This window comes from Pelodiscus sinensis, chromosome 8 (genome assembly GCF_049634645.1).
Source record: "Pelodiscus sinensis isolate JC-2024 chromosome 8, ASM4963464v1, whole genome shotgun sequence".
Taxonomy (NCBI): Eukaryota; Metazoa; Chordata; order Testudines; family Trionychidae; genus Pelodiscus; species Pelodiscus sinensis.
In genome coordinates, this window is record NC_134718.1 from 7,676,970 (window position 1) to 7,692,524 (window position 15,555).

Genomic DNA, 15,555 nt, shown 5'->3' on the forward strand with positions numbered 1-15,555 from the left:
TGCTAAAGGAACACTCAAAAATGATAAAGTAATTGCGGAGAAGCTAAATGAATTCTTTGCTTCAGTCTTCAAGGCTGAGGATATTGGGGAGATTCCCAAACCTGAGCCATTCTTTCTTAGGTGACAAATCTGAGGAACAAATGGATAAACTTAATAGTAACACGTCCCCTGGACCAGATAGCATTTACCCAAAAGTTCTGTGAAATGTGAAATTGCGGAACTTTTAACAGTGTTTTGAAACCTATCCTTTAAATCAGCATCTGTACCTAATCAATGGAAGATAGCTAACGTGACTCCAATATTTAAAAAGGGCTCTAGAGGTGATCCTGGCAATCACAGACTGCTGAGTCTAATGTCAGTACCAGGCAAATTAGTTGAAACTATAGTAAAGAATAAAATTGTCAGCTACCTAGATGAACATAATTTGTTGGGGGGAAGTCAACATGGTTTCTGTAAAGGGAAATCATGCCTTGCTAGAGTTCTTTGAGGGGGCGTCAGCAAACATGGACAAGGAGGATCCAGTGGATACAGTATGCTTAGATTTCCAGAAAGCCTTTGACAAGGTCCCTCACCAAAGGCTCTTAAGTAAAGTAAGTTGTCATGGGATAAGAGGGAAGGTCCTGTCATGGATTGATAACAAGTTAAAAGACAGGAAACAAAGGGTAGGAATATGGGCTGACATGACAAAAAAAGGTGGAGAAAAGTTGTTCTTTCTTGCCACAAAGGGCAGGCCAGAGGCAATATGTTCAAACTACAACATAGCCCATTTAGATACCGTTCAGAAGTTTTTCCTGAGATTGTAAGAACTATAGGACAATGGAACAGGCTGCCTCAGGAGCTTGTGGAAGCTTCTTCACTGGAGGTTTTCAAAAGGAGGCTGGGTAGTCATCTGCCTTGCATCAATCCTGCATCTTGGCACAGGATTGGACTAGATGACCCTGTGGGTCCCTTCTGATCCTATGATTCTATTATTCTAAAACCGTGAACTACAAGACTGGAGCAATGCCACATGTGAGTCTACTTTCACAAACCACATGACTATTGTAAAGTGCATTCTGCTGGCAATCTGTTGGTATATTTTCAGAGTAAAGAGAGGTAACTAGTGATTGGGCAACAAAATGGCAAATGAAATTGAATGTTGATAAATATAAAGTAATGCACATTGGAAAAAATAATCCCAACCACACATGCAATATGATGGGAATTAATTTAGCTAATACTACTCAAGAGAGAGATATTGGAGTCATTGTGGATAGTTCTCTGAAAACATCCACTCGGTGTGCAGTGACAGTGGGAAAAAAAGCAAATAAAAAGTTAGGAATAATTTAAAAAGGGATAGAGAATAAGACAGAGAATATCTTATTGCCTTTGTATAAATCCAGCACACCCACATCTAGAATGCTGCGTACAGATGTGGTTGCTTCAGCTCATATGTGCTTATGAAAACATAGCTTGTGATTGTGTAATTGAAGACTGTCTTAATGCATACACATAATGAATCAAATTAAGGTTAAATTGATGAGCTTAATTCTGGCATTTCCTGATTTTTGTGTGCTCAGTGATTGCAATGTCAGCATTCTTTAACTCAGTTCTTGGGTTGTATTAAGTATTCCTATTTCCCCATAACTCCAAATATTCCTAATGTATCTGCCTGTCCTCTACCACTGCAGATAGAGGCATCAATAGAACACCTGCTTATTGGCTAGAATGAGCAGTTCCTCAGAGACCTCTCTCAATTCCACTCCTGGGATTAACCATCAGTTGCCACCCTCCTTCTGCTACCTTTGCTATGCTTGAATCCAAAATACACTGTCATGTTTTATAACTGTACTTTAGAGCAATTCTGAATTCTTCAGAATTTCTTTGTGTTACAGGGGAAATCTGATAATTTCAAGGAATTCAAATAGATGTAGTTTTCAATGCAGCCATTCTATTCCAATTTAAATGTAATATGAAGTTATTTTAATATCTACTTAAGGGAAATAGGTACTAGGTTCTGCTGCATATTTCTAATTGTACAAAAATATGTTGAAAGTGGATGACATAGGCTCTTTGGGTTTTCATAACTTGTGTGAGGAATAGACACCTTGCTTTTTGGGAACTAACCTTGAAGCTTCAATACGCTTCAGAAATTGTAGTGACAATTTATTATATTCAGTATATTCCCACCATTATGTAGAACCATTTCTTAAAGCCATGCACCAAACTCCTCTTTCCCCTGCCCCCTCAATTCACTACCCACATATACTCTGTCTCAATTTCTACATGTAGCTCATAGAATATGCTTACCACTGTGAAGAGGGTTGCACATCCAGATTCTAAACCCAGCAATAACTGTTTCATGTTTGAATCTGTACAGTGAGGGAGAGCAAAACGTAGGCAGCCTGCATCCCCCGCTATCATCTTTTCCATTTATGTATTGCACTCTCACGAGTATTCTTCACTGGTAGGAAGAAACCTAATCTATCAAGGACAATATTGAGGGTGTTTCATAAAGACTGCCCAAAAGGTCTTATGAATAATATAGAGATTCATCTTTTTTTCCCCTTCCTGTGAGACAGTTGTTTAAGAACTGTGCATTGACTTCTGCTAAACTCTGTTCCAAGGACCAGAGTCCATACTGGAATTTTGGGGTCACCAGAGTTGCATTAAAATACATTGTTATTAGCACAATCTACCCATTGTATATTCTCTCTCTCTTTCATATAATATATATATAAAAAGTTTTACCTGCTGGATGACAGAATGACATCATCATGTCGTCAGTGTAAACAGGCTCTTTCAGCAAAGTGAAAGCAGCCAGGGAGAGGGGGTAGGCGGGCGTAGCGAGCAGAGGGCACCGCCCCCTAGTAATAGTATAAAGGGGATTCAAAGGAAGCCTTCGTGGCACAGCGCCACATAAGCATGTTCTCTGCATTCTTAAGATATCACATGAAAAGCCAAGAGAGTCTTCTTGGCAGTTTTTCCTCAAAAAACCACCACAACATTACGAAATGAGTTGTTGGGAAATAGGATGGGGAATACCTGAATTATCTAAGCAGTTCATCAGTTGTCCAAAAATGGCAATTATAACTCTACTGCTTTGTGAATGTGCATCTCTAATCGCATATTTTTGGGGTTTCTGGTCAGAACATAGCTTTTCCATAGAATCGTTTGATCAAATACTAACATCGCCTGAAAGCTGTAGTAGGGAAAATAGCTACCTGATAGCTGTATCACTGTGCTATTAATTTAACGTAACATCTGTATAAGTCATTACATTCACTTGGAATTCTGCATGGACATGATCTACCAAAATATAACAAATATAGATACACCTCCATTTGTTTTAGCAAGTTAACTTCTGAGATACTTTAAGGTGTGTATTCCATTCTGTCTCAAACCCTGACAGATTTAAAGCAAAACATTTGAAGCAGGAAATGGAGTGTGTGTCAAACTAAGATAGAGCTCTGTTTCATTTAAGTGTAACTCAAATTAAGAACATAGAATTTGCTGTGCTAGTCTCATATAACTATATCCCTGGAATTCTTTCTAGGCCGTAGTGAAAGTGACAAATCAAAATAAGTAATCTTTTCACACATGGTAAATAATATACATTATTACAATTTTTTCTTATAACACAATCTTATTTCAAACTCTAGCTATTCAATTCCAACTTTCTCTTCTGGAGCTTTTTTGTCAGGAAATAAATGTCAATTACCTCTTTTTAGTCAACTTTCACCTCTACTATTCTTAAATAAGATTTTATTCTCCTAGTTATTTCAAATCTAAAAGTATGCCGTGTGGAATACCGCAACATAAATGAGCAGAAACATTGGCTGCTTCAGAAGGCATGTAGATGGATCCAGAGTGAGAGAGGAATGAGTAATAGGTTAGAGAGGGATGTTATCACACCAGGAAGGTACTTAATTCAGCAATCAATTATGCAGGCATTCCTTCCTCTCACTGTTTTCTTTAAATAACAAATTGCAACAGAAATTGAAGCTACATTATGATTTATGTTTTTATTTTATTTTTTTAAACTGTTCAATTTCATCATGCAAATTAAAAAGCCTAAGTGTTTCATTTTCAGCTATATTATTTTATTGGTACAATAATGATTCTATATACTGGATGGGTGGAGAGGATTGGACATTTAGACGGATAATGAGACCATCCACAGTTAAGGGATATAAACTCTCATTCTTCAGAGCGTACACTAGCCACCATCTGATGACAGTTGGAGAGAAACCTCTCATATGAGCGCATTATTCTATAATTGTCCAATATGGGCTTCTTGCAATTTCCTCTGAAGAGAATCTGTGGCTGAACTGTCAGACAAAGGATATTAGAGTAGACAGATCACTAGTCCGTTCCAATCTGAGCAATTCCCATGTTCCTTTTGTTGTTCTCATAACAATATATGTAATGTTATGACTTTTTCTATTGCCTTGTTTTAAAAATTAAAATGGGACAACTGTTTGAGGTGCCACTGGTTTCACCCTCAGTTTCATTTTGAAAGTATTTAATTGCGCCTCTTAAATAACTTGAGAAAAAAACCTCTCACTTGTGTCTCAAAGAAAGATGGTACCATCGTGGGAGGATTAGGAGGCCCCTTTACCAAAATGGGGGCAAATATGGATTGCCATTTGCCATCCATTTATATTTACTGTACTGACTTTAATAGGAGCAACCTGTGCACTCAGAGAAATGCCTGTCTTAAGCTTTAGGCATGACCAGGGCCTTTAGAGAGTATAAGAATTAGGGAAGAAGATGACTGTGTTGTTTTTTTACTCTCTTCCCTACATACCCTGCTCCACAGCAAGGAAGAAACCATGCCATAAAAGCTTCCACATTGCTCACAGTAATGTTGATATGCCCGAAACATACTTTGGTTCTTTCCCCTCAAGACACATTGAAGAACGTGGATAACATCAATAGCACAAAGATGGTACCTTGATTGTTCTTCCTCCACTCATTATTTTCTCCCAATGCTGTCATCTTTGGAAGTAAATGCCTCTGCCATATTTACTGCTCTGCAGTATGAGGTCAGTATGAGGAACGTAATCAGGTTGGGACACATAAGAAGTTAAATCTGTGTAATAGTTTAGACCTCAGTCCAGCTCCTGTTAAAGTCAATAGAAGACTCCTGTCGACTTCTGTGGGAGCTGGCTAAGGCACTGAGTGAAGTTGTCTGCAGTCACAGCTGCATGAGATCAGGAGATTAGTGTTCTCAGCAGTACCTGGGTTTCTGGCTCCTGTTGTTGATGAGCCTTTCTCAAGCCTCCCTGGATTCTAGTGAAGCTGGCACATCACAACCTGCAGATGAATAAACCCATATAATATGTGTGTACACTGAATGTAGTCAAACAGTCAGAGTCTTGCGGAGACACCATAAAATCTTTCTTACAGAGACAATGTATGCTTTATTCTAGCAGCTAACTTTCACATCTCACTCTTGCTTTGGTACACATGTTCGAGGTTACACTGTGCTGTAATGGATTGAAAATAAAGATAGGAGATATTTGAGTATGAATACTCCCTCTGCCTTGGGCAAGTCACTTAACCTCTCTCCCTCCAAATTTCCTTATGTGAAAAGGGAATAATAATAAATCACAATCATACAAGGTGTTGAGAGAGCTGGGCAATTTTTTATAGCATATGGAAAATTTAATGTGCTATGTAAATGGCAAGTGTTTATTGTGACACTGAATCTCAGCTACACGGGTGCACACAGGGGCTTGTGAATGAATATGTATGTAGCCCTTCCACCTGGCCCCAGAGCCTTTCTTAAACAAACAAACAATATTTTAAAATAATTCCTGTGGCAGTACATTTCTCCTGCACCCAAATGAGATTCTGTATAGATACGTTCTTAACCCATAAGTGAAAGTAGTACAATTTACTTGGCTGGCATTATGTGATGCTGTCCTATAGTATTCGGCAAATTGGGCTATGTCTAGACTGCAGCGCTTTTCCGGGATTCCGGTCTCCTGGAAAAGCAATGCCGCATCCAAGGAATGCAGACAAAAATTCTGAAAAGCAGATGCGCTCTTTTGCCATCCCTGTAAACCTTGTTCTATGAGGAAGAAAGGATGTGTCAAAAGAGCAGGTTTTTCTGAAATTTGGTGCCGTGTAGTGGTAATATTGGAATAGAACAGGGCTAGTCTCTTTTTCTTGCTTTCTCAAGGTCGCCCCTTATCTCATTATATAAGGTGCCTGATGCCATGGTGAAATCAAGGATGTTCCTTGTTGGCTTGTAGACCCTAAGTGGAGAGCCATCTGTGAGCCAGGAAAAGCCTTGCACTCCTTTCCCTTACTTGGCTCTACAGGTACTAGATGGTCGGGTGATGTGCTACAGCCAAAGATTGCTACAGCTTCCACTCTGTGGCAAACACCTTCCCTAAAGCTTTTCTTTGCCCTCCCCTGTCCTGTACCTGGCCAGTTTAATTGGCTTCTTCCCTCAAATAACAAAACCTAAAGCCCCTTGAAAACTTATTACATTCTCACTCTGTTATGCTCTCCTGAGTGTTTGTCCAGGAAGACAGGATAGGGTATTTAATGGGTTTGGAGTGAGCATTTTATCTGAGGAGAGTTGCAAAACAGCCCATGAGTGCCAGATGCCTTAGGCCCAGATCTGCAGAGGTATTTAGGCATCTAACTTCTCAAATAAGTGGGAGTTAGTTGATTAAATAACTTTCAGAACCTTGTTCCTCATGGTTTAACTGATCCCACACATGTCACGGCTGACATAAGTAAAACAGCAGCACCTGGCCAAGTATATCTAGGCATCCAACTACTGCTAAAAATCTTACCTGAGTAGTCAGCTTCTAACTGCAGCCTGTGGCTGAACACTACAAGAGGACTGGTCCAGAGCACTCAGAGGATTTAAGTGTAGGTATCAAAGGGTTCTGAATATTCCCTGGGCTCCAGACATATGTTGAAGTTCATTGGGAGCGTGCAACATACCAACAGCACCTGTGCAAGCTTTGGAAAAATTCCAGTTTAGTGTCTGTTAGCAGAAAAAGTAAAGAAAGTAGTTGAAGTATGATGATGATCAACTTGTAACTGTCTTGCAATAAGTGCTTGTTGAGGGTAATGAACAAAATGGAGCTGATTTTATTCTTGGTTCCATGTGTGACTATAGGATGCCAAATTAAATCAAAGCCGTAAGATATGATACTTAGCTTTTGGAATGGTTCCTTCTAGTGTGCCTTATTAGCAGTCAAACATCAAATGTTTTTTTTTAAAGCAATGCTGAGTATTAACTGAAAATCATTATTCAGTAGAAACTAGTGACGGTTACTTGGAAACAAAGAATTCTTGTGTTTCTGTAAGTATAGTAAGCGACACTGTTTTTCTTGAAACTTTAGGATATGAATTATATTCTTATAATGGCAGCTGCAGGGTGGAATGTTTTAACACACTGGAGTGAGATATATCTTGGACACATTCTTGGTATCTTAAGTTCAACATGCTCCATATGGTGCCACTGAGCCAGTGATTTTGAAGAAAACAGTCAGACTGCTGAAACAGCGTAAAATGCAAATTAGTCTTTGCTATAGAAGTTAAAATGCACTGTCAATCATTTTACTTTCCTTTCTACACAAATACTTGCAAAGCAGGCACCACTTTTTTGTACCAGCTGTTGAACATCAGTTAAAGAAATGGAAGAGATGGTTGCTAAGAAATGTGTGTTCCTTGTGGCTCAGATTGTGCCCTGGTCTAGCACAGTCATGTTGGTGAGCAGAGGGAAGCAAGATGCAGCCTTCCGTTCTTGTCATGTTAGCACTGCCTTTATCATGGCTCCAGGCATTCTGGGATGAGCAGGGGTCATGTGCTAGCGCGTCTTCTCCCTGCAAGCAAGCATCAGGGGTCTGGCAAAGGGAGCTGTGGCTTCCCCAACACCATCCGCTGGCCAGCAGAACCCACTGGCTGTGCAGGAGAACTGTGCTGATCTTTTAAGCAACTTATTTCCCCATTAGCACAAGAGAGGATCCACAGAGGAGTTGTGTCCCAGAGGGGTACAACTCTTCTGCATCATCAGAGCAGTGCAAAGCAGCCAAAGCACTGTAGGGAAACTGGCCCTCAAATTGCCGGTTTCAAGGGTTGTGTTAACTGAGAATGGTGCTCTGTGAAGTGGCAGAGTCAGTCTGAGTCCAAAATTCTTTCTGATCTCCTGCCTCATTTTCCCCAGTAATGTGAAGTGCAGTGGAATTAAGGGGCAGTACCAAACACCAATACAAAAGCTGGCATGCATCCACAGACCTTTGTAGCGCGATGTCAGTTGGGCCCGATAATCAGAAAATGCAAAGGCGCAGTCAGTGAGCTCTCATACCACTAAGTCATTACAAACAATAGTATTGTTGTGTGGCAATTAGCTGGAGAGGAAAGTTGATAATTGGTTGAATTACTGCTGATGTCTGAATGGTCCACATAAATTTACTTGAGCAGTTCACCTGAGTCTGTCTGTAGGTTATGTAATTAGAGATAAATGAATAGTTAATAACTTTACTTAATGACAAACTAATCTCCTCAAGTATAGTCTGTGCTCAAAAGTTCAATTAATATTAACAAAATGAACCGTTTTTAAAGTGTCTGCATTATTTTATTGTTAATATCATTTGGGACAAAGAAAAAGCTGACATATGCTAACTGTCATTTCGGACCCAGCTTTTAATTTATGTTGAGTCAGAAACTAATGAATGGATTTACTTGTAAAAGTACAGAAAAAATTATTTTGTAGAACTTCAAAAAGATCTCACCAAACCAAATGACTGGGCAACAAAATGGCAAATTAAATTTAATTTGGATAAATGTAAAGTAATGCACAGTGGAAAAAGTAACCCCAACTATATATATAATATGTTGGGGGCTAATTTAGCTACAATTAATCAGGAAAGAGATCTTGGAGTCATCGTGGATAGTTCTCTGAAGACATCCACGCAGTGTGCAGCGGCAGTCAAAAAAACAAACAGGATGTTAGGAATCATTAAAAAGGGGATAGAAAATAAGATGGAGAATATCTTATTTCCCTTATATAAATCCACTGTACGCCCACATCTGAAATACTGCGTACAGATGTGGTCTCCTCATCTCAAAAAAGATATACTGGCATTAGAAAAGGTTCAGAGATGGGCAACTAAAATGATTAGGGGTTTGAAACAGGTCCCATATGAGGAGAGATTAAAGAGACTGGGACTTTTCAGCTTGGAAAAGAGGAGACTAAGGGGGGATATGATAGAGATATGTAAAATCATGAGTGGTGTGGAGAAAGTGAATATGGAAAAGTTATTTACTTGTTCCCATAATATAAGAACTAGGGGCCACCAAATGAAACTAATGGGCAGCAGGTTTAAAACAGATAAAAGGAAGTTCTTCGTCACACAGCGCATAGTTAATCTGTGGAACTCCTTGCCTGAGGAGGTTGTGAAGGCTAGGATTCGAACAGGGTTTAAAAGAGAACTAGATAAATTCATGGAAGTTTAGTTCATTAATGGCTATTAGCCAGTATGGGTAAGGAATGGTGTCCCCAGCCTCTGTTTGTCAGAAGGTGGAGATGGATGGCAGGAGAGAGATCGCTTGATCATTACCTGTTCGATTCACTCCCTCTGGGACACCTGGCATTGGCCACCATTGGCAGACAGGGTACTGGGCTAGATGGACCTTTTGTTTGACCCAGTATGGCCATTCTTATGTTCTACTCAAGTGGTGCTACAAATCTGGGGTCATTATCTTATATCATACAAAACAGAACTCGGTTAAGTGTGGAGTCATGACTGGCACTTAAGACATTGGCTCACATTTTTTTCCATACTTGAAATACAATTTATCTAAGGGTTTATCAGGTTTTTTTCCCTTGCAATGAGCTGATTTTTTTTTAATTTAAAAAAGAACTCTGTGTTCATCCAGTCAAATGATATATCACTGAATGTGTGCTAGTAGATGTGTTTTATGAAAGCTTTATGCCTCTCTGGCTTCTTCTGATCTGCAGTAATTCTTTTGTTTTCCCAATCTGTACATTGATTCAATCTTAGCCCTTTGACATGATGACATAATGCTGTCACCAAACCCCACCTCCCATTCCCCCCACCATCGCTGAGATAAATGGAAATGGTATTGGGGGATCCACCATACATATTCAATTCAACCAGTTATATCCGAACGTGGAACTTGGTAGAAACAACAAGTGTTGTTTTTACAGTTACAGACTAACACGGCTACCTTCTGAGACTTCTTCCCCAGTGGGTTAGTCAGTGCTAAATTGGGGAAGAAAAGTGAAAGGTTGCACAATCTGAAGTGGAAGTTACCTTTGCTTTCTTTCTCTATCAGAGGCTTTCCATCACTGTGTGTGTCAGCACCATGTACATCAGAGGGAAATGTAAATATTCCTGTTTGAAGAAAAGAGAGATCTGTTATAGGGCTGACATTTTGCAGTTTAGCTAGTGAAAATAGAAGGGACTCATTGGACCAAATAGTCTGTTCATCTCCATCTCAAATGATGAATAGTGTGAAAATAGGCAAAAATCCCCACTCTACAAAATGTGACCCCTTTTTATTTTAATAATAGAGAGAGAGTGAGTCCTAGGAGTCAGCCGCATTCTCCCTGTCCTGAACCCATACTCCAGCTATTAATGGTCTATACATGGAATTTTCTCCTATTATGGAAGGGACAGCATCCTGTGCAAAGAGGTGTGGCACATGGTAAGCAGGGAGCTCATTTACACAAGCTTTACACTCCTGAGCAAGTCTGCACTTTGTAGAAGTGGAAAAATGTCCCCATCCTTTCTAGCTGTACACACAAGACTGGCTTTCTGGGTTTTGTATAAGCCAAGAGGCTGTGAATACTTTCAGCTGGCTGGAGACCTAACAGGGCAAGTTATTTATCTGAAAAGTTCATTGGAGTTTTTTAAGTAAATAATCAGCTCACCTTTATGCATTGTGGAGGCAAGGGGAAGATTGTCATCTTAGTGAAATAAAGGTACGTGGGGAGATTCCACTAATTTATAGCTAAATTTAACTATTTTAAAGAGAGTAAATTATTGCAGCTCCAGAGCAGCAGTAACTTACACAGTGACAATTTATACACGTTTTATGTACCTGTTTACTTCAATGTTCACTATAAAAGTATAGTTACCATAGCAATGGCCTTACTGTCTGATTCCTGTGCTAGTTTTGAAATGTACAACACCCATATGTCACCTGAATTGTGGTTGTTTTCTGTACAAGCACTGCAGATAGAATTTGAGAACTTGTCACACAACTTCCTAAGTAAACAAACACACTTAGATTTACAAGTCTCAGAGGGGTAGCCGTGTTAGTCTGTAACTTTAAAAACAATGAGTAGTCCTGTAGCACCTTAGTCTTCTTCAGATGAGCAGAATGGAGAGAAAAGAGGGGACTCTCAGAATTTATAACAGAAAGAGAAGGGAGAAGGGGCAAGGATTTATAGAACATTGTATGGTGAGAAGAAATTGGTCTGAGAAGATCTCAGGTCACTAGTATCACTAGCACTGTAAAACCTTTGTCACTGAACTAAAAGAAAAGCTTCCCTCATTAGCAGGTAATCCACAACTGTATATTTAACCAAATATCTTGTGCAGCAAATCCATACTTACCACAGTGTTCCAAGAGAAAAACGTGGAACATTCAGGAAGACATTTTCTCTGATTGTAAAGGTGAACTGTCAAGTTGAAATATCTTTGGGGTTTCTTACTGCTCCTTTATAATATGTAAAGATGGCCTCATAATGTTTTTTCCTCTCGTTGTTTTTCTGCATGAGAATATATCTGTTCCTGTCTTTCCTTGTATTTACAGAAAGGCTTTGGTAATCTTCCAGAAGACTGAGGTGGTGACCTCACGCAGCTCAGGGCTGAAACAGGAGCTGCAGTTCACCTAGCCCTAATATGTGGGATTAAGAATGTGGAGACTTAGATTTCCTAAATTAATATTACCCCACAGAAGGGTGGCAGACTATTGCAACAGGGCACAAGTCAATAGAAACGAGTGAATAGAGGCAGGGAGAGCTCACTTACCACAGACCTGCTCTTTCCCCTCCCTTGGCTTTGCAAATACATTCCAGGAGATGTGTGTACATTTTCATGAGTCCTTAAAAATGGGCGGTCTTCCCTCACTACTCATATAAACAGTTATCTTCAGAAGCAGTTCATGTTTGCAGCGATGCAGGCTCAGCCCGCAGGCTGCTGGCTCTGAGGTTTCTCATCTTTAACACCTCACTCACATGCAAGAGCATGTGTCACCCAGCCTCACATAGCCATTAGTGAACCGTCTGATCTTTTGGTGGGTAAGGAAACTCAGAAGGAGCTAAAAACAATCCAACACTGAAAGATTAGGGGCTGTTTAGATGTAGGAAGTGAAACTGCAAAGTTTGACTCTGCATCTCTTAATCTTTTAATCAGGAACTGGGATTGCATGGCTCAGGTTTAAGTCCCATGCTGCTAAGTCACTGCCCAGGCTCTCTGATGATGACAGATAGTTTAAAAAAAAAAGTCAGGACAAGATATTTTTATTTAAAGAATAAACCACTGTTAATCATAACTCTGAGGCTACCTACATACTGTGTAAAAGACACTAAGGCAGCTTTTTTTTCTTTTGAATTAACAAGCACATTTCACTACTTTTGGATCTCTCTATTTTCCTTTCTACATGACAGGAAAAAGTTCCCTCCATCCAAGGGACAGTAGGAGGGGGTTATGCTTAATTGTTTTCTGAACACCATATTGTACCCGTTTGCTGCACACGTGTGCAAACGGGAGGATTTATGAAGCCTCACATCACTTACCATATGGTAGCCTCACACTTTTACTATTCATGGACTAGCCACAATATGGACAAGGCCTTGTTGTTCATCTCACTGACCGGCAGTTTGCTGGTTTGGCGAGGTGCGCAGCTTGCAGTCTTCTCTAAGGATACTCAGTCATAGGTCAGGTATATGGTTGATTTATTGGGTTTACTAGCTTAGTGTGTCAAATCCCCCATTGGGCCTTTATCAAGTTCCCACTCATTAAATCTACACATTCCTAATTTTGCCACTTATTGTTTTTATAGCTCATGATGAGTACATTCCATCTGGTGACTTTAAAATGTGCACCCTTTAGGAATGTTAGGTCCTAGTATATTTTACCATTGGTGGCAAATGTGAAAGCATATACTAGTACAGGGCTACTCAACACGCAGCCTGCAGGCCACATGTGGCCCGTTTGTTTGCGGCCCATGGTACGGTTTGGGTTTACACGGGGCTCAACACATGGCCTGTGGGTGGGAGACAAAACAAAAAAGTAGTCAATATAATGGTCTTCTGCTGATACGCATTTCAGTAGTTAAATTCCTGGATTGTCGTTGCTCATTAAAAGTGCTGTCATATGGGTGGAAATCTGGTAAATATTGCATTTTATTAATATCAGCAGAAGTGACTTAAGAGGCCTGCGTGTGGTGTAGTCTTGCCTTAATCTTTGTATTCATGCCTGTCAGTATGAAAGAAGCTATTTGCATATGCATATATATTTGTAAATGCAACCACATTCAAGTTGCTGCACTCGGCATATGTTGTGAGTAGCATTGTGGGCCCTGGAGCTTCTAAAGTTGAGTAGCCTTGTACTAGTGTAACGCTTACAGGCGGAACCGAACCTGCGACCTCTGGAGCTTTGTGAATAAACATCTACAGCTTGAGGGAAAAACCAACTTGAGGGAAAAGGTTTAAGTGCCACTACATGGGCCAGTTAGACACACCAGTAGGAGTGTGGGTAATGCTAGCACTATAGAAAGTGAAGGTGCCATATACCCTGGCACTTAAACAATAGGCTCTGAAGAAATGAACTGGCTACATTTTCTAAACGAAAGTTGTTCTACTGCTACTAAAACTGTGATTTCATATTCTTGCTCTGCTGCTACTTGAATATAGTGTTCCTTACTTACCTTCTGCTGCTGGTCCAGCCACATGGTCTGGGGTGGATTCCCAGGATGTGTTCACACACATGTTCCTCTGCAGCCCAGACCTGAGGACACATTTTTTATCACATGAAAGAGAACTGCTGGTACTGTACATCACCAAATGCTAGAGACTCTTTTCATGAAGCGGGAGCACTGCAGGGGAATCTGGCAAGGAAAATGTGTTTATGTAACGGCACTGAGTGTTGCAATTGCCATCACTTCGTTCGCAGGCTGCTGTGAGTAAGTGGTGGGAGGAAAACAATCCAAACTGAGATCTATTCAGACACCAGGGGCAGCTCTAATTGTGCACAAATGCTTATTAAAATACTATGGAATGTTATTGGAGGCTACTGTAGTATTAAATTCCTTGAGAAACCATATGTAGCAGACTCATTGATGGGGATGAAAACCCACAGGTTTCCACCTTTTTGTTGGAGATACTTCTTTCTCTAGTGTCCTCAGTATATGCCAATATCCCTGGGAGATTCACAACACAAGAATAATTACTGAATTATTTGGCTCTTGTATTTAAAAATTACTTTCCAAGTCCAGCTGTCTGAGGTTTAAGTGTTAGGAGAACAGGGTCCTTATGACGTAACTTTATCAAATGCAGCTAGTCTTCCATCAAAATGCAGAAAATATAAATTAGAGCTTAGGACCCTAGTCAAATCTGGCACATAAAATTTTATGGTTATGTTTAATGTTCCATATGTGCTTTGGACAGATGCCAGATTTGAAAAGAACTGGTTTAGCATTATTTATAAAAAAGGAATTTTCAGTACAGTGACTTCTGCGTAATATCCAACTGTTGATCACATGAGCTGGACAAGTTATGGGTGAAATGTCTGTGTGTCGGTGGGTGGGTGAAGGTTGTATGTTTGTTTTATATAAGATAAATCTGTGATCGGGGGCCTTCTAGAAACATTACTAAAACATGGCACAGCAGACTTTATACAAGACCCTCTTAAAGCATAAATGAGAGGAAAAATAATCTACTACTCCTCAATAGAAGCAAAATGGGAGAGCCATATTCTTGACTTCAATGCACATGCATCCACTTACACAAGGTCCACTTTTCTATTTTGTCTTGGTGTCCATAACATAACTAAGTATTTATAATACAGTTTTGTATTATGTAAGCATCAACATTTATCTTGGATGCTCTTAGAGAATCTTGAATTAGGAGAATTCCAAAAAAGAGAGATGCAAAAACTAGGGATTTCTACACTGCATTTCTGTTTCGAGAGAAGAATGCAAATGCAGCTGAGTGAAATTGCAAATGAAGCACCGATTTGAATTTCCTGTGCTCCATTTGCTAAATTGCGTCTGGCTGCTATTTCAAAACACGCTATTTCGAGATTAAAAAACACTGTGTAGACGCAGTTATTTCAAGAAAAAACCCTTCTTTTGAAATAACCCTTAAACCTCATTTCATAAGGAGTAAGGGAAATTCAAATCGGTGCTTCATTTGCAATTTCGCTCGGCTGCATTTGCATTCTTCTCTTGAAAGTGGAATGCAATGTAGACATACCCTATGTCACTTCTATAAAGCAGGCAAAGAGATCCCAACCTGGCTCTCTCTTCCTTCTCACCACCACAGATGAGGCCCTTTTGTTTTTGGGTTCC

At 39.8% G+C, this 15,555-nt stretch overlaps 1 protein-coding gene and 1 long non-coding RNA gene across 5 annotated transcripts in view; one reads left to right on the top strand and one right to left on the bottom strand.

Moving 5' to 3' along the window:
- Positions 1-15,555, top strand: part of ADK (adenosine kinase) — a 419,027-nt gene that overhangs the window by 322,283 nt on the left and 81,189 nt on the right. The gene's annotated exons all lie outside the window — the stretch shown is intronic.
- LOC142830479 (uncharacterized) overlaps positions 1-15,555 on the bottom strand; it is a 154,797-nt gene that overhangs the window by 16,605 nt on the left and 122,637 nt on the right. Inside the window, exons 4-8 of the long non-coding RNA XR_012905764.1 lie at positions 13,915-13,994; positions 11,598-11,880; positions 10,290-10,370; positions 6,795-6,966; positions 4,935-5,298 (exon numbers count right to left, since the gene is read on the bottom strand). This is a non-coding gene — a long non-coding RNA (uncharacterized LOC142830479). The remainder of the gene's footprint in view (positions 1-4,934; positions 5,299-6,794; positions 6,967-10,289; positions 10,371-11,597; positions 11,881-13,914; positions 13,995-15,555) is intronic.